Source organism: Sciurus vulgaris, assembly GCF_902686455.1.
Source record: "Sciurus vulgaris genome assembly, chromosome: 4".
NCBI lineage: Eukaryota > Metazoa > Chordata > Mammalia > Rodentia > Sciuridae > Sciurus > Sciurus vulgaris.
Window position 1 is genome coordinate 10,742,901 of NC_136464.1, and position 22,849 is coordinate 10,765,749.

At 45.9% G+C, this 22,849-nt stretch overlaps 1 long non-coding RNA gene across 1 annotated transcript in view; it reads right to left on the reverse strand.

The window, feature by feature from the left end:
• LOC306660352 overlaps nucleotides 1-20,267 on the reverse strand; it is a 163,359-nt gene extending 143,092 nt beyond the window's left edge. The window contains exon 1 of the long non-coding RNA XR_013763595.1: nucleotides 20,195-20,267. This is a non-coding gene — a long non-coding RNA (uncharacterized lncRNA). The remainder of the gene's footprint in view (nucleotides 1-20,194) is intronic.
• Nucleotides 20,268-22,849: the final 2,582 nt, after the last annotated feature.

A 22,849-nucleotide genomic window follows, 5' to 3' on the forward strand; every position in this document is an offset into this window, starting at 1 on the left:
GTGAAAGACAGAACTGTTTAGGTCAAGATTTTTGGAGGCATTGCTTGGAACATAATTAAGTAAAAGCCATCCTTTCTTCCAAACATTAATGCTTCCTACTTCTCAATTTTTTCAAATTATTTTCTCCTCCATAAGCAATAGGATAATAGGTATTATGTCTGTTTTGTTCCATGTACATAGTGTTGCTGAAAAGTATCGACTCAATGAGTAGTACATGAGTCAATAAACTTTGATCTGTAGGTCAAACATGTCCTGCTGCCTCTTTTTGTTATGGACCCTGAGCAAAGAATGGTGGTTATATTTTTAAATGGTTGGGGGGTGGAGGGAGGAAAATAGTAATAACGTTTCATGAGAAGTAAGTTTGTATGAAATTCAAATGTCAATGCGCATAAAGATTTTTGGAACACAGCTTCCTGGGTATTGTCTATGCTGCTTTCACACCGCGTGGGTGGACCTGAGAGTCACAGCAAAGACTTTGTGGCCTGCAAAGCCTAAAATATTTACTAACTGGCCCTTCAGTGAAAAAGTTTGTAGACCCCTGAGCTAGTCAATAAATGCCATTATCTTCCCAGGAGAAACTTGATTGTGTTTCACGTTTTAGAAGAAATTGAACATTTTAAGAAGCTTCCTCCTCGCTGTGGCCAGAGAAAATTACATTTTACACCCAAATATACACAGCTGGGGATCAGGGTAAGAAAGAGAAAATCTTAATGAAGTTATTAAAGTTGCAGCATAAGAAATAAAATTCTCCATAGAAATTCTCCTAAGCTCATGCAACTTGAGGGAAACAAAGAATTTAAGACCCTGTTTATTATCTGATTTCACAAAAAATGCCTGGCATGAAAGCAATTACCGATTCTAAATGCCTCAACAGAGAAAATATTCACTTATTCCTCTCAGATTTGGGAGAGAGGAAGGCGGACATTAGTACTGTCATAAATCTTTGAGAAATTTTTCAGAACATGTATCTTTTGAACATCTTAGGACTTAATAAAAGCTGAACATCAGCCCTGAAGAGAGGAATCGGGAGCAGTTTCATCTTTTGTAAATCTTGCTTTCCATCTGGAATGTTCCTTGCAGGAGGAACGTAAACATCATCCCTTTTAAAAGCAGACAAGCTCTTAATTGCATGTTTGACCCTTGCGCAGCTTTTCCCCAGGAACGAAATTTAATGTATCCTGTTTGGATATTGATAGCCTCCTCATGAATATTCCTCATCATATGAAATGAGGGGTGATACATTTACATGTCCTAAATAATTGCAGTCTCTCTTTGCAGAGAGAACAAGTCGTATTACAGGAATTATCAAGCTGGGTCCCTAAAATGATACTAAAACTTTTACAGCTGTGTCAGTAAAGATGATGGCAAATAATTAAATAGAGTCATTTACAACCCAAATCAAGATGGAAATGGAAGCTTCGGCATTTGATATTTTTAAAAAATAAGATTAGTGCATAATGAGGGCCCTAAAATCTAATATTCCAAGTTGCTTCTGTAGCCAGAGACCTCACCAGAAATTGCTTGAGGAGGGGTTCACTTTGAATCCACATTTCCTGCCAGATACAGGGTATTGTTGGGCTATTGGAGAACAGCTGTGGTTCTTCGCCCCACCCCCGCCTTTGGACCTCAGGAAAGCACTATCTATCCTATAATTCGCAAAATCTTCCAAGGAGCACAAGGATGGTCCAGAGACAAAGCGTGCGTAGGGCAAGGGCGTAAGAACTTAAGAGCTGAAGCCACTGCCTGTGATCAGTTTGCTGCAAATGACTGTCACGACCAGATGGAGAGAGACATTTGCTGGTTAGGAGGTGACGGATCCATAACGGAATCATCAAAAAACCATGAGAGGCGCTACCGCATGGTGCTTTGAAGCCAGGGCCTTGGGGTGAGATGGATGGGGAATAAGTTTTGTTTGGCCTCTTGCCAGTTGTGTCACTGTAGGCAAGTGACATAACTTTATCCACCATACCGGGAGAGTGAATGCGTCTATCTTTATATAAGAATCGAAAAAAAACCAGAAAAAAACCAGATGCTTGGCACCTTCCCTGTCACTCAATAAACCTTTACAACAACCAAGTTGATGCCAATGGTACAAATTGCAGTCAAGCAACCAGGTTGATGCCAATGGTACAAATTGCAGGACAAGCCTCGGATGCAGTCTGGTGGGTGAACTGGTCTTACTTGGAAAGTGGAGAGTACCTTGAATCTCTAAAATATTCCAATGAAGAATTAGGAATGAATAGGAAAGAAGTTGTCTGATGTGTAAAAAGCTGATTTTCAGGAGGAAAATTATCCCCTCTGGAGGGAGTAGAAAGCCTGCTTCATTAGCCTCCTAAGAACCTGGGTGTCTATGTGACTTTCCCAACACCTAGCAGACAAGTTTGGGATGGCCACTATTGTCCCTCCCCTTTCTTCAAGGGCACACAGAGGTGACACCTGTGGTCATGTGTGTGCCACATGCCCAAGCTGCTCACTGGCCACTCAGTAAGACTAAAGATGGACTCCCAAGGTCAAACTGAACCCACCTGATCCTCTTTCCAGGAGAACATGTCTCAGGCCTAGAGGTCACACCGTCTCAGGCCCTTTCACAAGCTTCTTCAGCAGTTACCAAGTAAAACCAATTTAGACATATAACTTTAAAAATAAGTACTGTGACTGTTCGTAGGGATGAGAAAGATATTGCACCTTTAAGTCAGAGATGAAGGATCCTAAATCCAGACACACTCAGTGACATCATGGGCATTCAAGGGACAAGCACTAAGACAGGCTGGCTGGAGAGAGCAGAGAAGGCACCAAGTCGCAGCGACAGGCTGAACTGCTGGTATAGAGAAGACGTGGGGGGCTCGCTCCACAGCGTGGGTTGTAATTTCCTGGTGCCGTGCCAGGGACTTTCGGCTTGTCATCACGAGGTGGCCGGAAAGGGCTTTCAGGAGTGCCCGGGGTCTTTGCTTTCCCTGCAAACATCCCCGAGGGACATTGACTTACTTTTGTTCTTGGTTTTCCTTCTGTCTCCTTCCTTCCCCTCTCCCCGTCTCCCCTCCCCTTCCCTCTCTTTCCCTCCTTCCTATCTGTTGGGCCTCAGTAGATAATTATTTTAAATATTTGAAGAAATAATATATGGAATTTTAATTTTGGCCAAGTAATAACAAGCTGAAGGGATTAAATGGAATCCATACAAAGCAGCCAGGGGCAGCCTTCTATGTGCTGCCTCCCCCTCCCGCTTCCTTCCTCTTAGGGAGCTACAGACTCCAGGGAGAGCAAGGAAGGCCCTGGAGGCAGCCATCTGGCTGCTCATATCTGACTCAGGAGCAGAGCGGCCCATTGCATCCTGTCCTCCAATAACCAGGCAAGGCCAGGTCCATTGTATCCTGTCCTCTAATAACCAGGCAAGGCCAGGCCCATTGAATCCTGTTCTCTAATAACCAGGCAAGGCTAGGCCCATTGTATCCTGTCCTCTAATAACCAGGCAAGGCCAGGTCCATTGTATCCTGTCCTCTAATAACCAGGCAAGGCCAGGTCCATTGTATCCTGTCCTCCAATAACCAGGCAAGGCCAGGCCCATTGCATCCTGTCCTCCAATAACCAGGCAAGGCCAGGTCCATTGTATCCTGTCCTCTAATAACCAGGCAAGGCCAGGCCCATTGAATCCTGTTCTCCAATAACCAGGCAAGGCCAGGCCCATTGCATCCTGTCCTCCAATAACCAGGCAAGGCCAGGTCCATTGTATCCTGTCCTCCAATAACCAGGCAAGGCCAGGCCCATTGTATCCTGTCCTCTAATAACCAGGCAAGGCCAGGCCCATTGTATCCTGTCCTCCAATAACCAGGCAAGGCCAGGCCCATTGCATCCTGTCCTCCAATAACCAGGCAAGGCCAGGTCCATTGTATCCTGTCCTCCAATAACCAGGCAAGGCCAGGTCCATTGTATCCTGTCCTCTAATAACCAGGCAAGGCCAGGTCCATTGTATCCTGTCCTCCAATAACCAGGCAAGGCCAGGCCCATTGAATCCTGTCCTCCAATAACCAGGCAAGGCCAGGTCCATTGTATCCTGTCCTCTAATAACCAGGCAAGGCCAGGCCCATTGAATCCTGTTCTCCAATAACCAGGCAAGGCCAGGCCCATTGCATCCTGTCCTCCAATAACCAGGCAAGGCCAGGTCCTGCACACACAGAGCCAAACCACTCTGCAATGTATCAATGTAGGCCTTAAGGCACCTGAGCACAGGACACCTCTGTGTCCTTCCTCTCTTTCCCTGACTTGTCACTCAATTGAATATTCTCACTCCCCGTGGCTCTCTTTGTGTTGGTGACCTTGTTATGCAAATCACAGCAGAACACAAAAGCAAGATATTGCCCTGGTCCAATGCTGAAGACAAAGACTCTTTAGGAAAGACGAATGAGAGTGGAATGTGAGGGGTGAGGGACAGACAAGAGGAAAGTTTTGTCATCCCTTAAACACCCATAAACTCACTGAGCTGGAAGTGGCCCAGTTCAGAGCAATGTTCAGGCATATCTGCATCCCATGAAGATCACTAGATGACATTAAAAAAGCTTGAGAGTAGCCAAATGTCACACATTCCCGACTGACTGTCAAATTCATCCAAAGACCAAATCCACTGCAAAGATAAGAATGGGGCTCAGAAACGGTGTGATAATGAGTCTTGGGAGAAAATGCACTTGAAGAGCTGAGCCTGGTTTCCTGCTTACACACGGTTATGGTGGCTTCTGTCAAGGCTTTCTCAACCATAATTAAATAATAATCATATTTATTCGGCATTGAGGAAATACAAAGGGGACCATATGAGGTGGTCATAATGCACACCTATTAGAATAGTTAAAATTAATAGTCTGTTCGTACCGAGTGTTGGCGAAGTAGTGAACAAACTGGAAGAAAGGACTGGAACTCTCCTACACTGCTTTTTTGTTGTTGTTGTTGGGGGGGAGTACCAGGGATTGAGCCCAGGGGTGCTTAACCACTGAGCAACATCCCCAGCATCTCCCGCCTTCTTTTTTAGATTTTGAGGCAGAGTCTCAGTACCGTATGTTGCTGAGGCTGGCCTCAAACTTCCAATCCTCTGGCCTCAGGCTCTTGAGTTGCTGGGGTTACAGGTCCATGCCACTGTGCTGGCTTCTACACTGCTTTTGCGAGTATAAAACAGTACAACCACTTTGAACGTTAAAAGTTGAGTATACACATAGTGTGCAATCTAACTGCTGTCCTCCTAGGTGTTGACCCAAGAGAAATGAGTATATCTATACAAAGACTTATGCATGAATATTCAAAGAAATTTTATTGGGAAGAGCCAAACACAATGTCCATCAAAAGTGAAAGAATAAACCACTTGTGGTATATCCACACAATGGAGTGCTACTCAGTAATAAAGAGGAATGAACTACAGAGGCACCCAACATTGATGAAGCTCAAAATAACTGCGAGTGAAAGAAGACACAGAGGACGTGTGTCTGATTCTATTTATACAAAATCATAAAAAATGCAAACTAATCTATAGTGACAAAAAGCAGATTCACTGTTCTTCGAAAACCAGAGAAGTAAAGAGAGGTGGGCAGAAGGGATTATGGAAGCCTGGAGAAATCCTTTGGAGGTGGTGGATACATTCTCTGACTTGATCATGAGGATAGTGAGACAAGGGATATATATGTCAAATGTTATTAAATTGAACACTTTCAATGTGCAGGACATTGCATGTCAATTACATCTTAGTAAATCTGTTTGTTAAAAAGTGTACCATGGCCTGTAATCCCAGCAACTCTGGAGGCTGAGGCGCGAGGATCCCAAGTTCAATGCCAGTCTCAGCAACCAGGAGTCACTAAACAACTTAGTGAGACCCGTCTCTAAATAAAATACAAAAGAGGGCTGGGGATGTGGTTCAGTGAGTGAGTGCCCTGAGTTTAATCCCTGGTACAAAAAAATAATACAAAATGTACTGTGTACCTACATTCAGGGTCTGTCAGTCACAGAGACACACACTTTCTGTGGGTGTTGGAGACAAGCTCTTGGTCACCATTTGGGCTAGAGCATTTCTCATAGTTACTGACACACAGTAGGCATGCAATAATTACTAGTTGAATGACTTAACAGGCAAACTAGTCCCTGCCCAGGCAACTATCTGATCTTACTACTTGTACCGCCAAGTTAGTTAGAATCCTAATGCTTTTTAAAGAACCAGTTGGTTACTCTGACTTGGGCATTACAGACGAGCAATCTTATAGCTCATAAGAAAAATTTCAAAAAGATTTGAAATTAGGGATCTTGATTTTAAATAATCCTTACTTCTGTTTCTGATTATAACATGAGTAACAGAAAATTGGGGAATACAGAATATAGAAAAGCATTTTTTGAACGGATAGGTCTTCGTTTATTTCCTTGAAAATATCTTCTCTCAGATGAGCAAGGCCCAGCCTCTTGCAGACAAGTCCCTTGCCTGTACCTTTGACTCTGTGCTGCTGGATTCATGGCACCCAAGTCCCAGGGTCTTGGCTACCTCTCATGCAGCAGAGCAGCCTCCTCAGCACAAGCTGTGCTTCTCTGTCACCCTCATCATTTGAGGCACCTACCTTTGTCTCGTTTCACTAGAAAATAAGGTGCTCAAGAATCTGGTGAGAGAAACTGCTTTGCTCTGTTTTATAGCTTCTAAACTTTCACAGAACCCAAATCATTCCCTCGTGTGAGGCTGTACACCTAGGAAGTCTCTCTGATGAGGATGTCAGTAACAACTCATGTCCCGTCGCCCCCAAGACATACTTCATGCTGAGAGGCCAGAGACACTTGGCGGCAGAGCACAGCTGGCTAAGGTCTCCTGGGAAATGGAAAGCTGTTGGCCTTCACAGAGCTTCTACAAGTCAGTATGCAGAATATTTATGCATTAGCTTTTACTCCCATCTCGACCTGTTTATTGAATACCTTCTATTTTCAAAGCCCTTCATTAGATGCTGCAGGGAACGCAGGGGGCCAGCAGGACTCTCCCCTTCCCCAGGGCTCACTGAGGACACCACTCTCAGACAATAGCAGAGTCCTACTCCACTGCCTCAGCTTTTTCTAGTCAAAGCGAATGGAATGCAGATTCTCAACCACACAGTTTCAGAATTACCCAAATCCCTTCTAAAAATGCAGATGCCGAGGCTCCATCTAGACTTTTCCTGGATCCAAATCATTGATAAAAGTCACTGATAAACTCAGTTTAAAAAAAATGAAGTAAATAAATCTAACACAAATTCAACAAGTATTATTTCTAGACATTTTATCCTATCATTTTTAAAACTAATTTTCCTTGCAGTCAAATGTGACCAGCATAAACTTTGCCATCTCAGCCCACTTGAAGTGCTCAGCTCCATGGCATCAAGCACATTACTGTGCCACCGTGGTCACCATCCAACCCCAGAACTCTGCACAGTTGAAACTGTGCACCCACTGAGCAGCAGCTCCCTCCCCAGCCGACTCGCTGCTCCTGACTATTCATTGGATGGCTCTACACACCTTGTAAAGTTGGACCTCAAAATCTCAAGTGTCACATTGTTGGGACTATGCTTTTAAAAGATATTTTTTTTTTTAAAAGTAGTAGAGTACATGTCTCCCTCGGGGAGATCACAAACAAACAGCTATCGGACAGACCAAGAAAACAACCTTCTTGATATTGTACCATTGGGTTTTTGGGACTGAGGAATAGAGTCCTAGGGACCCACATTCAAAGAAGGCTTTATCTCAGGGAATTTAGGAGCAAAGATGAACACTGGGAAATACAACCCAATGGCTCAAGTAATTGTGAAGACAACCTTTCTCAGAGAATGAAGATGAGGAATTCAAACACAAATATGTTTTGGAACAAGAGTTCTCATCACTAAGCTATATTCCAAAAACCTGAATGGAGTGCATAAAAGCATATTTAATATTTCTTTTTGTTTGACTAAGTCAGAATGTATGCTTTTGCTCCTGTCTTTAATAATGACAGAGCTTGTAGTTTAAATATTCTTTAAGAGACTTAAAAGAAGATGTATCACTTTCATTCACAGTAGGAAAGAAAGGTAAACAAACCATGCTGAGATTTTTGCTGAAGAAGAGAAAACCAAGGCATAGAAAGAAAACCCAGCCAAGCCTCTCCCATCCTAAAACATCTCCAAGAGCAGAGAAGGAGAGGTGACAGAATTAATACCAAACACACAAAAATTACTTCAGCAACCGTAAATTAAAAAGCAAAACTGAGAACTGTGGGAAAGGAAGCTTGGTATGCATGCCCAGCACACCCCCTGCCTCCCCTTGCTTCCCAAATGACATTGCCATTACCGCAGACGATACAACTTGGTGGGTCCAGGGTGGGCGGGAGACACAGGGCGATGGAGAAGGCAGAAAGTCCCAGAGGCCCCTGCAGCTAGTGACCCTGCATGAGGAAACCTGAGATGACCCAAGAAATCCACAGTGAGGGAAAGCTCCTCTGGGAAGACTGAGTTCTCTCTAGCACCCCAGACTTTTGTTTTATATAAAAACAAAACAATAATCCCATGATGGGATTGCAGGAACAAATGTAAAAGCAGGCACAGAGCTTACAGACCCCTCAGCCAGAAGTTTTCAAATGAGCCTCAGATGGAGAAGTGCTGGCCCGGAAGCTGAAATGCAATGGAGAATGGTAGGTGAATGTGAGGAAGGTGTTTCCAGAGGCAGGTCCACAACCGAGATCCACTCTGGCATGGTCCTGTCACCCATCAGCTGAGGGCTCTTTTGCTCTATTTGGATGGAAATTATGAAATGCTAAATGCAGTTCTTTTGATGTTAGGAGCTCCCAGCTCTTGGTGCTAGCAGCTCAGCCTTGGGCATCTTTGCTCAACACAAGACATCACAAGGAGGCAGGCAGCAATTCCATCAAAGACTTTGCTGGGGCTTGTGCTCAGGCACAAGGGACAGGGTGTGGAGTGGGACCCCGGGTTTGGCTCCTCCAGGGCTCATAGAGTCATTCGGGGCAGACTTGCATAGGGCTCTGTCAGCTGCTGCCACGTTGCGGGCTCTGGGCTCACAAGAGATGGAGCAGGTGCCCACTCCTGCCCCTCAGGAGGCTGCAGGGAAACCCCCTGGCAAGGGCCACCACCCGCAGGTGGTCCCAGCAGCACAGGCAGGGGGCAGAGGAGGCAGTTGCCATAACAGCTGTTGGGTTGGGTATGGAACCAGTGGTGACACATCCCACATGCCCCAGGGGTTCCAGACAGCCTCAAAAACAACCCAATCCAATGGGTGGGGAGAGGATGGAGAAAACAGCTAGTCTTTGGATACAACCCCAGAGTATGGGCAGGGCCTAAAGCTCATATAATTTTTTAAAAACTTTCCTTATGAGAGAACGAAAAAGAAAATGATAAAGTTTATTTGGAATGCAAAAAGGAATTACATCAAATTTCAAATTCAACAAAATTTTGACAAATACCACTGTCTAATACTTGGGAAAATAGCATGATCATTTTATTAATTCACAACCAGACTTCTATTTTTCCCACTTTTTTCTTTTGCTATTTATTCTCTGATCTGTTCATGTAACTATGATTTTATAACATTTTTTGATAAAGGAAAATAGAAAGCTAATCCAGTGTGTGCTCTTGCATGATTGATCAAAATTTGTTTTTCACTTGTTGATAACTTAGAAATATTTAGTTAACTGTCACAATTTGTTCTCAGTGACAGCATGCAATAGTCTTCAGATTGTTAAATGCGGGCAGACTCTCTCACATTCTTTGTGTAATTGTGATGTAGCATTTGGAAGAATTTCCCATAAACCAGCCTCAGAAAGTTCAAATCTTCTCTTGTTACATAATTCTGGCGTCAGATGTCAGACACAACCCGTCATGATTCGAGGGGAGCTGGCAGGTGGTCAGAGGTCTCCAGCACTTGATCTTATACCCGGAAGGCAAACAATAATTTAATTCTAAGCAGAAGTGAATGCAAACCACACACACAAAATCTGACAAATAAAACCAAATTTACCTAATTCGCTCTTCCTTTAGCCAGATGCCAAATGTGCCCATGGCCAGTTCAACACCAAACCAAGCATGCAGGATGGGAGACTAGAGTGGAAAGAGACTGTGGGCCTTAACTAATTAAAGACAAAATTCCTTCTTTTGCAAGTTTTACAAAAATCTGTAACACATGAACATCTTCCAGAATTTTGAAGTAGAGTATTCAAGAACAAGACCATGAGGCTGAAGCTTCACTGGCTCCCGGGGTGAAGCCCCGTCCACTTTGACTCCTCCTGGGCCTTTGGTGGCCTTCCTTTCTGCACCTGGTCACCTTAGCTATAAAATGGGAAAGAACGCCTCCCTTAATAATGGGCTCACAGTGAGGATGAAGTGCCACAGCACACGACGGGCTGAATCCAGTCAACACTGGCTTCTGCAGCAAATGAGCCCCAGCCTTTTCACGTCTTGACAAAGCGGACTGTTTTATTACTCACCAGCCCAGCGGGGCAGTGCACGGTCAGCAGACGGCTTTGCTCTATGTGGCACCCAGGGTCCTGTGCTATGATCCCACCATTCCTTAGGGCTCTGTGTTTGAAGGTACATGAGAAGAAATAGTGGAAGAGGGACATGCGGTTCAAACCTGGTCCGGAAGAGGCACCTTATACCCCACTCACTGTATTGTTGGAAGAGACTTCAGACTGTGCTGCATTTAAGGAAGGCTGGAAAATGCTGCCCAAGGCTGGGAGGCTGCCTCCCAGGAAGGAGGACAGCTGTGTGCTCTAGCAGGCAGCTCGTTGTCTCGGCCACAGTGTGTGGCCCAAGACCTAGCACACAGTAGGAGCTGAGCAAGCCACCCAGAGGGCCATCCCTCTGAGCTGGAGTGGCAAACCGAAATACCTGCAGGACACATCAGGTGACACCAATGAGCAAGGCAGCCTAGGGAGAGGGACATAACTGCAAGTACGAGGACAGCTGGCAGTGGACCCCGGGGAGACCTCAGCAGAGGTGCAGCTGGGCCACCTCAAGAGGGGACACCTGGTCTAAAGATGACCCGTGATGCTCAGATCCAGGAAACTGCAGCTCTGTGGAAACAGAGGTCCATTTGGCCAGAGAACCTGAGTTTCCAATAGAGCCGGGGCTTCTGGACTTCTGGGGAAACCTCCCAGATGACAGAGGAATGAGGTTTCTACTGCTGCGTGAAAGAAGCCCAGAAGCCAGAACGAAGCACAAGGGCTGGCGGAGCGCCCAGGCCACTCCTGTGGTGCTGTGGGTGAGGACTGCAGCAGGCGTGGAGGGGCCGGCCGGCCTGGACTCTCCCCAGCACAGACAAACCCAGCCGCTGCTTGCTTTCAGAAATGATGATTCGTTGGTAAAGGGCACAGCCACGCCGTCTCTGGCTGCTTTCACTGCAAGGGCAGAGTTGAGCAGTCATGACAGAGACGGTATGTTCTAAAAAAATCCGCAATAGTTATTATCTGGTCCTTTGCAATAGTTTGCCAACCCGTGCCCATTAAATTTCAAGAAGAGGTACTGATCATTGAGGATGGCTTCTGTGTCTGGCATAATATTTGTCATTTCCTTTAATCCTCCAACACAGCAAGGGATGTAAATGCTCTCAAATGATAGAGGAGGAGACTGAGGTTAGGGTGGGTCAGTGAATTGGCCAAGTTTATATGGGCTCTAAATAGATTCTATAAACTCTATTGTGTGGTGATCCTGCCACCAGGCCACACTGCCACTGGACTGGGCCATGCAGAGCCTATGGCCATGATCAGGAGGAAAGAAAACCTTCCAATTTCAGTGGTGAATTCTGTGCAGATGCTACCTATCTGGCAATCTCATGGCTGGCACTAATGGAAAGCTTCTTGCTGTGTGGGTTTGGCCTCTCCGAGGTGAGTTGCTCACCCCCCTGTCAGCAGGCTGCATTGCTGTGAACAAGTTGTTTCATCTAAAGCGAGGTTTCAAACCAGGTCCAGACAGGAATCCAGTATTCCAGGATAAAGAATTTGATTTTATTTCTTGAATGATTCGAGAAATAAATTTAAGCATTTGTGTTGGGTGTAGAAGTTTATATTTCACAATCAATCAATCGACCAATCAACCAACCAGTAAGAGTGGATTGTATCTTTTGTAAGCCTGGCCTCCTTTGCAGTCCTACAAGGAAACCACAGAAAGAAATCACATTGGAGGAGACAGAAACAGTTACCATGAGCAGTGCTCAGAGGATCGCTCCCAAGGCCCGTCCCAGGAAGTCCCTGCTGCCCCGAGGCCCACGGAAGTAATGCTGTTCTTGAGTTCTCTAACACCTTCACCACCTAAGGGGGGTCCCACCACCCATGGCTGCCATATCCCCCACTTCCTCCTTGCTCCAGCCTTCTGTGGCCAGTTAAGAGATCCAGGATGACTGATGTCAGCGGTGAGTGGACTCTTCATCACCAGCTTCCCTTGGCTTCACCTCATCCATTTGTATGAGGAATCATTAGGGGAACAGAAAACACTGGTCAGGGGCATGTAGACAGACCCCAAATCCTATTACCACAGGTCTTCCCCGGAGCCCCTCTCTCTAATCTAAGGTGTGTTCCAGGAGAACAATCCAGAAGGGCCTTCTTTAGGGGAGGGGGGCGGGAGGTAGTTTCAGTTTGACTTTTTAGTTTTCTGGGGTGGGGGGTGTTTGGAGAGCATCTGAGTGGTGCAGGGTTGCTGGCACCTGACAGATGACAGCCCCGTGGTCCAGAAGAACCCATCTGTTCTTCATTAGTGGCATGTGCTTTAAGACACACAACCATTGAGGTTCCACGTAGTGTTAATTTTTTATGCGATATGACAAACTAGAAAAAGAGCAGAGGAGAGGTGGTCACTAAAGGAAAGCACAGAGCTACCAAGATGGATTCCAGGGACCCAGGGTCTGGCAAGGCTTTCCGGGACTTTGACCTCAAGGGGATAGAATGGGACTAAGACCTTACCCGTGTGGCAAGGGTGCTCCCAGAGAACCGGTGTGGGCACTCCAGACAGGACCCCTCCCTGTGCCGAGCCCCCTGGTTCTTGGGCACAGAAAGGAGGACTGTTCTTGTTTCCCTCCTTTGCCCCTGCTCCCTGAGTGAGTTCCTGCTGAGCGGGGCCCTTGGTCAGGCCTGAGACACTCCTGCCCTGACCCCGGTTTGTCCCTCCCTTGAAGAACCTGAACAGAGACCAAGCTGTCCCTGCATGGGGTGTGAGGCACCTGCTCATTGGCCCAAGAGAGACATCACCCTCAGGCTTATGAGAGTAACTCTCAGCCCTGTTAAGTTCAAATACCACATGTGCTCAAGAACATCTTACTGTGATTCAGAAACAGATAGATAATTCATTGCTGAAATTTCAGAAAGCAGGGGCTGACATCAAGAATACAAACAATAATACATGCTGGAGAGGATGTGGAGAAAAAGAAATGCTTTTACACTGTTGGTGGGACTGTAAATTAGTACACCCACCATGGAAATCAGTATGGAGGCTCCTCAAAAGACTAGACATGGAACCACCAAAGGACACAGCTGTCCCACTCCTTGGTATTTATCCTGAAGAATTAAAGCCATCACACTACAGCAATACATGCATGCCCAAGTTAATTAGCAGCACAATTCACAATGGCCGAACTATGGAACCAGTAGGTATCCATCAACAGACGAATAGATGAAGAAAATGTAGGGTATATACACAACAGAGTTTAATTCAGCCATAAAGAAGGAATTATGTTATTTGCAGGCAAATGGATGGAACATGAGAATATTATGTTAAGTGAAATAAGCCAAACTCAGAAAGTTAAGGGTCCTATGTTTTTTCTCCTATGTGGAAGCAAGAGAAGAAAAAGGAAAATAAAGGAGGGAGAATCTCATGAAACTACAAGGGAGATCAGTAGAATAGAGGAAAGGGACCAAGGGAGGGAGGAAGGAAGGGAGAAAGGCAGGGAAAGAGGAAATACTGGGAAATGATACTGGCCAAATTATATGGTTATGTGGTGTGCATGCATGAATATGTACCAATGAATGCCACCATGATATACAACTATAGTACACCAATAAAAATATGAAACAGAAACACTGCTGCTGAACTGATCTTCAACCCATGCTGCTGTCTAGGTAAGCCTCCCGCATCCTGTTGTTGACTTCCTGGTGAGTCTATAACCCGCCCTCACTTGATAACACTCTCCTCCCTCCTGAACCATCCTTCCCTGCCTCACTCTTGAGCAAGATGGCCCTGCAGCCTTCTGAGCAGACTGTGAAGTGTGAAGGGTTCTAGGTGGGTGCCAGGAACCTGAATCCTCAGCCCTGTGACCTGCAGCAATTCACTTAACCTCTCAGGAATCCTGTGGCCTTGCAATAGTAAGGGAATGCATTATCTCTAAGATCCCTTGCAGCCTCCAGATCTATGACCCCAAGAGGAAGAGTAAGCGAGGTCTGCAAACGATAATAATCAGAAAAACTGAAAATCTATGCATCAGACGAAGCACTTGGGCAGCAAGGATCATGAAGGAGAAATGAATTGCCCAGTGATGCATTCCATAATCTGTGTGGATTATATATTAATGGTCTTTGAGGCAAGTTTGCACAATCCTTCATGACCAGTACAATTAAATCAATTTAGGAGTGTATAAAACTACCTGGTAAGCTCAATTTTGAAGTTAGGTATGACAAATCCTTCACCCCAGAGAGAGAAGCAGATCCTGTTATGGATGAATCCGGTACTCTGGGGTGGGGGTTGGTTAAGAGCCTTACTCCTAAGATACCATACCACACCTCATTTCCTGATGCAGGTGTGCATGAAAAGCTAATTAGTTCAGACCCATTTCTCCAGGGCTGTGGCGTATGTGGCTTTTTTTTTTTTTTTTTTTTTTTTTTTTTTTTTTTGCTTCAGTTGCTTTTCTAAGAGATTGAGATGAAGCTGTGATATCTGCAGGTCCGTGGGGGAAGAAAGACAGTAACCCATATGCCCATGGACCAGTGGAACAGCAAGACACCAGCTGTTCTTGATAAATGATGGGTTGCTGAGACTTCAATCAAGTTTATACTGTGATTGAGGGTTATGCTTGAAGAACAAGGCCTCATAACAGAGTTTAAAGAAATTTGCAACCTGAAAACAACATAGAGATAGAGAGGTTAGTCCTTATTTGGGGCCATCCAGGGCCTGGAGTCTTCAGCAGAAGTACGGAGCCTCACCTGGAAACCGGGCCTCAGGGGAATGGCTGGCCATCACACCAAGCTGGATCTGTGCAAGTTACATCATGACCATGGTGACAATTTATCTTTTCAGCAGCTGAAGCATTTTCTCTGAGAAGAATCTTGAACTGCTTTACTTATGATCCAAGTGTTTTTTGTCCAAAACTACGCATCCATCACCAACCCAAGAATTTGTGCAGGTCTGGGTCCCAGACCCAGGCTTCCTGGTCACAGCCTCCTCCTGACCCTTCTTCCTCCCAGTTTTCCATTGAGAGGATGGCCTCTCATGGGGATTGGGGGCCCTGCCAACCACAGTGGCTTCTTCCTGGGCCCAAGGGAAGCTGAGCTGAGCCTTCAACTCTGCCCTGACTCTAGAGAAAACCCAGTAAGAAGGAGGCCAGCTGGGGCTAAGTCATCCTGAGAGCAGGACCCTCAAAAGACAATCCTGAGTTTGTTCCAGACCCCTGGAGCTGTGCGTGGGGCTAGGTCGCTCCCACTGCTGTTGTTCTGCTGTCCTTCAGTGCTTTCGGGCACTATGAGCCCCCTCCATCGCCCTCTTGTGTTAATAGTTTTCCCTCTTGTCAAGATTGATCCCAAGGCCTACCTCGGAATCTCCAGTCCTGTTACAAGAGCTAGTAACTAACCAGTCTCAAAGTTTCCTTCACCTTCCAGATGAGCATTCCCAAAGTTCTATGTTCACCTTCCACTTCTCTAACCCAATCAAAAAATCTTCACTGCCATCCACTGCTTTGAACTTTGGCATCCAAGGTCCTCCACGGTCATGCTCCGAACACCCTTTCTGGCCTCACCTTCAATGATTCTCAAACAAGGCCCTTCCTTCGATCTGCACTATCTCCTGAACAGGTCTTACATCTGTCCCCATCTGCAGTCATGAGTCTCTGTCCTCAGTTCTGTCCAGTGAAATGTCAACCTGCCTCCAAGATAAGGCCAGATGGTAACCTCCTCCAGGAAGCCTCCTTGGACCCACCAAGTCCATGGCTTGCTCCCCTCACCTGATCCCTATGACTGTGGTGTCCACACCAGTGGCCCTCAGCATGTGATGCCTTGGCTCATTAGGAACATTTCATGCATGGTACTCTTTCCTCCCCAGACAGCTCCTAGGCCTTTGAGCAGGGCTCAGGGCTTCTGGTCGCTCAAACCCCCTACAACAGGTCAGCTCCCTGCTCCCCAAATCCAGGTCTTGTGCAGAGTAGGAATTTAGTGATATTGGTTGATTTTTAAAGTAAGACTGAAATAAATGTACATCAGGATAGAAATCAAACAACGCATATTTCAGGAATGACATTTCATTAGGGCATTTGAAAGCATTTTCCCTCAGTAAAATTGGATATTTTGAATGGCACCAATATCACTTATTAGTTATAAAATGCATTAGCTCACCTTACGAATTATTTCACTGTTCCTAACATACAGAAGAAAGAAAATTAGAGAACCTATTAAATTTCAGTAATGAAAGCAGGAAATCAATCTTAACTTTCCATATTTAAATCACCTCATTTCAGCAATAACTCAACCAATTTGTAATAATGAAGGGCTCACAAAACAACTCCTTTGTAATGTTTGTGTTTTAAATCAACACTAAGGTAGAGTTCTTTTTTTTTTTCTGATTCGAGTAGGTTAAAATCCATTTCCTCTGCATCTGAGGAAAGGTTCTGTATGAATTTTGACTCTGAAGCTCAGGTTTGGCCCTCCCAGTGCCCTCCCCCGGTCCCAGCTCATCCCCTGACCCTTGGGGGATCTCCTTACAAATACAGTCCCTGGGTTCCATCCCAAACCTGAGGTTGTGCTCTATCTGGGTGAGGCCCAGGAACGTGTGTGTTAACAATGCACACCTGACGATTCCAACATGGAATCAGCTCTGGGAACCCTCAACTCTCATGCAAGAAGAAGCTAGTGGCCTAGGTCCCTGAAACAGGTGCAGAGACTCTGATGACAGTCAAGTTGGGTCCTCGTCTTTAAACATATGCACATACACGTGTGTGAGTGTACACACACCTTCTCACACCCCTCTGCCTTTGTGCAGCCACCCACCTGCCTGGGTGTAGCCCTCCCCACTTCTGCCGTTGCCCCGTCTGCCTCAGAGACCCCTCAGCAAGCCTGGGAGCTGCCTCAGGAGCTCCTCAGCTCTTACTCAGCTGCCTCACAGGCCCTGGTGCACCTGTGTAGTCACACAGTCCTTCCTTCATGCATTTCAGAAGCACCAATGGAGCACCACTGTGTGCCAGGCCCTGGGACCTTGGAGGCCGGCACACAGAGCTGAATTGACATGGTCCCTGGGTCTCTGGGTCTATCAGGGGAGTCTGACCAGGAAACCTAACAGGAACACTCAGTGAGCACATTTAACTTCTGCTACATTTCTTGAAGAATTTAAAAAGAACAACTATGTGTCCGCCTCTGTTTTCTTCCTTTTCTCTTTCTAAACCTCCAGTTATTTAGAGGTTGTGCCTATAGACCCATCTTCTTCTCTTTTGTTTTATTTTTAAAATTTTTTTGTAGTTATTGATGGACAGCATGCTTTTATTTATTTATTATTTTTTTATGTGGAGCTGAGGATCAAACCCAGTGCCTCACACATGCTAGGCAACAACTCTGCCCTGGGCTACAGTCCCAGCCCACTGTTCTTGTTTTTGCTTGACTTTTTATATTCTGCATTCCAGGGTCTTTATCTTCCAAATGTTATACTGCATTTTCACTTTTATTATATTTTTATTATCAAATTTGTTGTTGTTGTTATTGTTGTTGTTGTTGACAGAGTGTTCCTTCCAATGACATCTTGTTCTTGTTTTTTTGTTCCCAGGTCTCCTTTCATATCCCTAAGGACATTAAGATTTCTGAAATCCCCTTTTTCCGACATTGCTCATTCTTCCAAGTTTAACTTTGTCTTGCTTTGTTGGTTTTGACTCCATCTTCCCTGTCCGAGGCTCCCCTCAAATGTCTGGGGAGCCCCAGTCGTCAGCGCATATGGAAAAGGGCGGGACTGGAGCTCTGCGCATGCGCACAGGGCTGGTTGGTTGTGAATGTCATTGAAGTCACGAGTGGTGGGAAGTTTTGCTTGGAGAACCACCGAGGACAGGATATTTAGGTCGCTCTTCATCCTCTGCTTTGTGTGTGGGAGGAGGAGCGTTCCTAGATGTCAGCACTGTGAGACTTAAGTTGTGGGAAGAAGGCTAGGGGTTTCACATTCAAGATTCATGCTCACTTTCTTTATTTGGGGTATGGGCCTCCTGTGTCCAGCCCGGTGTGGATCCTGTTTTGTCCTCTCCACGAGGAGGGGAAACTCTAGCACCCTTCCAAATGGGGGAGGAGGGACATGGGGTCAACTGTCCTGTCCTTATTTTAGTCCTTTCCCTTAACCTCCCTTTACAGAGATGCCTCGTACAGCAATTTGAGAACTTTCTGGCTTGATTCTGGCTTGATTTTTCCACTGCAGGTTTAGAATTCAGACTAGTTCCTACTCCTAATGGTATGTTTCCAAGATTCCAAGTTTTTATTGCTACTATTACCTTCCCTGTCCTCCCTGTCCTTGGAGGCTTATGCTTTTTGAAAAATCCTTTTTCTATCATTTTAGTGTGGTTTCAAAAGGGAATGGAAAAAGATACATGCTAAAAATCCACCAAATTTACCCAGAAGTTTAATTTTATTTAGAGCATTAATTGGAAAGATGTATCTTACTCATTTATGTTCCTAACCTCTCTTTTAGGTGTCCAATAATGATCTTAGAATAATAATAGCATGTTTGTTTATGGAGCAAATGAATAAATGTGTGTCTATTCTGTTTTCTGTTGCTGTAACTGAATGCCAAAGATGGGATGATTTATAAACAATAAAGGTTTACTCAGCTCACAGTTCCAGAGGCTAGAAGATCCAAGGTCTAAGGGTCACATCTGATAAAAGCCTTCTTGCTGGTGGGATTTCTCCTCAGAATTCCAAGGTAGCACATGGCAAAACAGAATAAGCTAGCTAACTTGGGTCTCTCCTCTTATGAAGTCATTAATATAATCATGGGGACCTTACCCTCCTGACCTCATCTAATCCTAATTACCCACTCCAGACCCCATTTCCAAATACCATTAACCTGCGACTTTGGGGATTAAGTTTTAACATGAGCCTTGGAGGGACACACCCAGGGCCCAGCCCGTGGCCTACCTCAGGCGCGGCCCTGTGCTGCAGATCCTGGGGCTCCATAGAGGCCCCCGCCAAGCTGGCGAGAGCTCTGGAGAGCAGGAGCCACGCTGCTCCCTCTGTGTCTCACGCCTCCTCCGGGCATCAGAGCACGGTGCATGTGTCCAGTGGGCACGAGTGTCTTCACCTGGGCACTTGAGTGTCTTCACCTGGGCACTTGCCATTGTTTACCGAAAGACCTGTCTCTGAAACTTCCCCTTAGGAAAAGAAATGGGTTTCTCCATCATGTGATGGGGCGAGTGTTTTCTGGTGGGACGATGGCAAAATGGCCGCCTGCCCCAGGTCCCTCTTTGTTTGTCACAGCATCTGAAGGTCCTTCGTGAAGACCACTGAGAAGGGGAGGGGAGCGCAGTGACGTCAGGAACAAACAGCCTGTAAATTCACCTAAGATGTTTCAGAACACCTGAATGTCTGCGGCGTGACCTTGCTGGTGAAGTAGGACAGGTGGAGAGAGAATCACTCACACACGTCTTCCATGGCTCCCTGCGATCTTAGGAAGAGATGACTCATCTGTCTATAACAGGTGGACAAAGGCAAGACAGCCCAGTGCTCCCCTGAATGTCCCAACAACTGCTGTCTGTGGAGCTGACCCCATTTCTTGCCAGATGGTAGGTGGACCAGGGTGGCCTCTGGACCAGACCTGAATACAGTCCACACCCAGATGCCAGTGGGCACTCGGATCCAGCACCACCTGTTTCTAATGTCCTTCAGCTGTCTGTAGGGACACTTATTACTGATTGCCCTGGGCAGGCAGCAGACTGAACCAGAGAGGGACCAGAGAGGACAACGTTCTCCAAAAGGAAGGCAGACTCACAGAGGTTGTAATGAAATGTTGGAGTGATTACTCACCTGTTTGAGCTGCCACTTAGCAGAACTGCATCGGAAAGCTGGGAACACATGACCCTTAGCTCCTTCACCCCCACTAGCGATGAGCATAGTGATAACTAAAATTCAGCGAGCTGCTACTAAGCACCCGACAGGAGTTTTACATACATGTCTTCATTTCACTTTCACACTATCCCAAGACTGTCTTCAGTTGAGGACCCTTGCCAAGGTCATTGGGTAGAAAGTGGAAAAAAATCACTGGATCTAATGATGGACTCACAGCCACCATCTTTTGAGCAGACACTATTGGGAAGAAGACAGGGCAGTGAAGAGCTTGGGCTCTGGGGCTTGGTTCAGATTCTGGCCCTGCCTCTTTGGTGAGTGGGTGATGTCATTAGCATAGACCAGACATGCTGTATCTTTCCACAATGTCAGAATTTACTGAATAAGCATATATCACAAGCTACATCCCTTTCATCCATTGTAATTCATCAGGTACTCATGGGTCACTTGGTAGGCATGAACTAAGCAATTAGAGGTTCTTTGATTCCACTCTTAATTACTAATTCCTATAATACTCAAGTCAAACACCACACTTCAAACACACGCACACACACACACACACACACACACAAGAGAAACCATGCTGAGCTAAAGCCCAGGGACACAGAGAGAGAGGTGGGGAGGGGAGAGAGAGAGAGAGGGAGAGAGAGGAGGAGAGAGAGAGAGGGAGAGAGAGGAGGAGAGAGAGAGAGGGAGAGAGAGAGGTTCATCACTGTGGTAATTTGCCTAGGCAAGGCAAATTGTAATGAGTGAACAGGTGGCAGGGTCATTGTGCCCCATGTTAGTCTTGGGGTACTCCTTCTTTTCTGGGCCTTGGGTGAAGGGCATATGTCTGGTGAGGTGGATAAGCTCCTGAGTAGGTGTTTCTGTTATAATTTTTTTTTTTTTTTTTGCGGTGCTGGGGATCGAACCCAGAGCCTTGTGCTTCCGAGGCGAGCACTCTACCAACTGAGCTATCTCCCCAGCCCTCTGTTATAATTTGATATGTCCAAGTAGCTGGTTTAATTTGATAAGTTGTAAAAATCCACTTTTTTTTTATCAGTTTGTGCCTTATGGTTGTACTGAGTGGATGGTGGTTGTCCAGTTGTACAACGTGCAGACGGTTATAAGTGCCTTGGCACTTGGGGTGACTCATGGCAAACTACAGCTTTACTAAGTGGAGTAACTCGAGGTTGGGCACAGTCTGGAAAGCATTCTTCTGGACGTCACAGAGCCACTCGGAGGAGAGCACAGTCTGATCTCCACGGCATTTCAGCCCTTTCGTGCCTCGGTGCTCCTATGGGTAAAGTGGTAGTTATAAGTGCACGCCTCACATGGAAAGTGTGAGAAGAAGTGAGACACACGAGTCACTGGAAAGCCAGCGGTAGACAGCAGCTCCTGGCATGTGCCTGAGATCTCGCATTTGGCACCTTTCATATGGTGACAGTAACTCCCGTTTTACTGATACAAACACTGATGCTTTGCTAGGGAGCAAGGTCAAAGAGCTTATCAAGACTGCCCAGCTGGGAGGAGGCAGGGGGGTCCTGTGAATGCCCACCTGCAGACCCCTGAGCCCAAGCTTCTGATTAAAATCTTCACCTCCTCTCACTAAACTCCCATATAAAGAACCTAATGCACAAATGCAAACAAGGCGGCCTTCAGAAGGCCTCCTCCTCCAGAGAGGCAGCTAGAAGCTTGGGGTTCGGTGTGCGTGAGATGTGGTGGGCAGTGGGAGCTGGGAGAGCCTCAGATCCAGACACAGGTCGGGCTTGTGAGGAAGGAGGAGGCAGGGGGGAGAACGGGACGTCCCAGTCACTCTGAGGCCTTGGCAAAGCCCCTGGAGCCCTGCAGCCTACGGCTCTGTCAGAGGCTTCTTGGGTTTGCAGGAATGGGTTTCCCTTAGAATCTGTCCCAAGCACCGTCACTGGCCAGGAACAGTGTTTGGGGGAAGCATGAGGCAAACGGAGGACTGGCCCTCAGCTGGGGCCATCGCCAGGCTGCACTGGTGGAGATCTAAGAGGAACATTTTCATGGCTGCCGGAATTATCAACTGCAAATAGGAACACCGAGTAAAAGATTCTGAAAAAAGGCACTTAGCTCTGCCAAGCAGTGTTTCGAACCCCTATCTCTCACCCTGTACAAAATCGACTCAAAGTGGATCAAGGATCTAGGAATTAGACCTGAGACCCTGCACCAAATAGAAGAAAAAGTAGGTCCGAATCTCCATCACGTTGGCTTAGGACCAGACTTCCTTAACAAGACTCCCATAGTGCAAGAAATAAAAGCAAGAATCAAAAAATGGGGTGGATTCAAACAAAAAAGCTTTTTCTCAGCAAAGGAAACAATAGTGTGAAAAGTGAGCCTACAGAGTGGGAGAAAATCTTTTCTGCACACACTTCAGACAGAGCACTAATCTCCAAAATTTATAAAGAACTTAAAAAACTTTACACCCAAATACAAAGAACCCAATCAATAAATGAACCAAGAAACTGGGCAGATACTTCACAGAAGAAGATATACAGGTAATCAACAAATATATGAAAAAGTGCTCATCATCTCTAGTAATTAGAGAAATGCAAATTAAAACCACCCTAAGATTTCATCTAACTTCAATTAGAATGTTTATTATCAAGAACA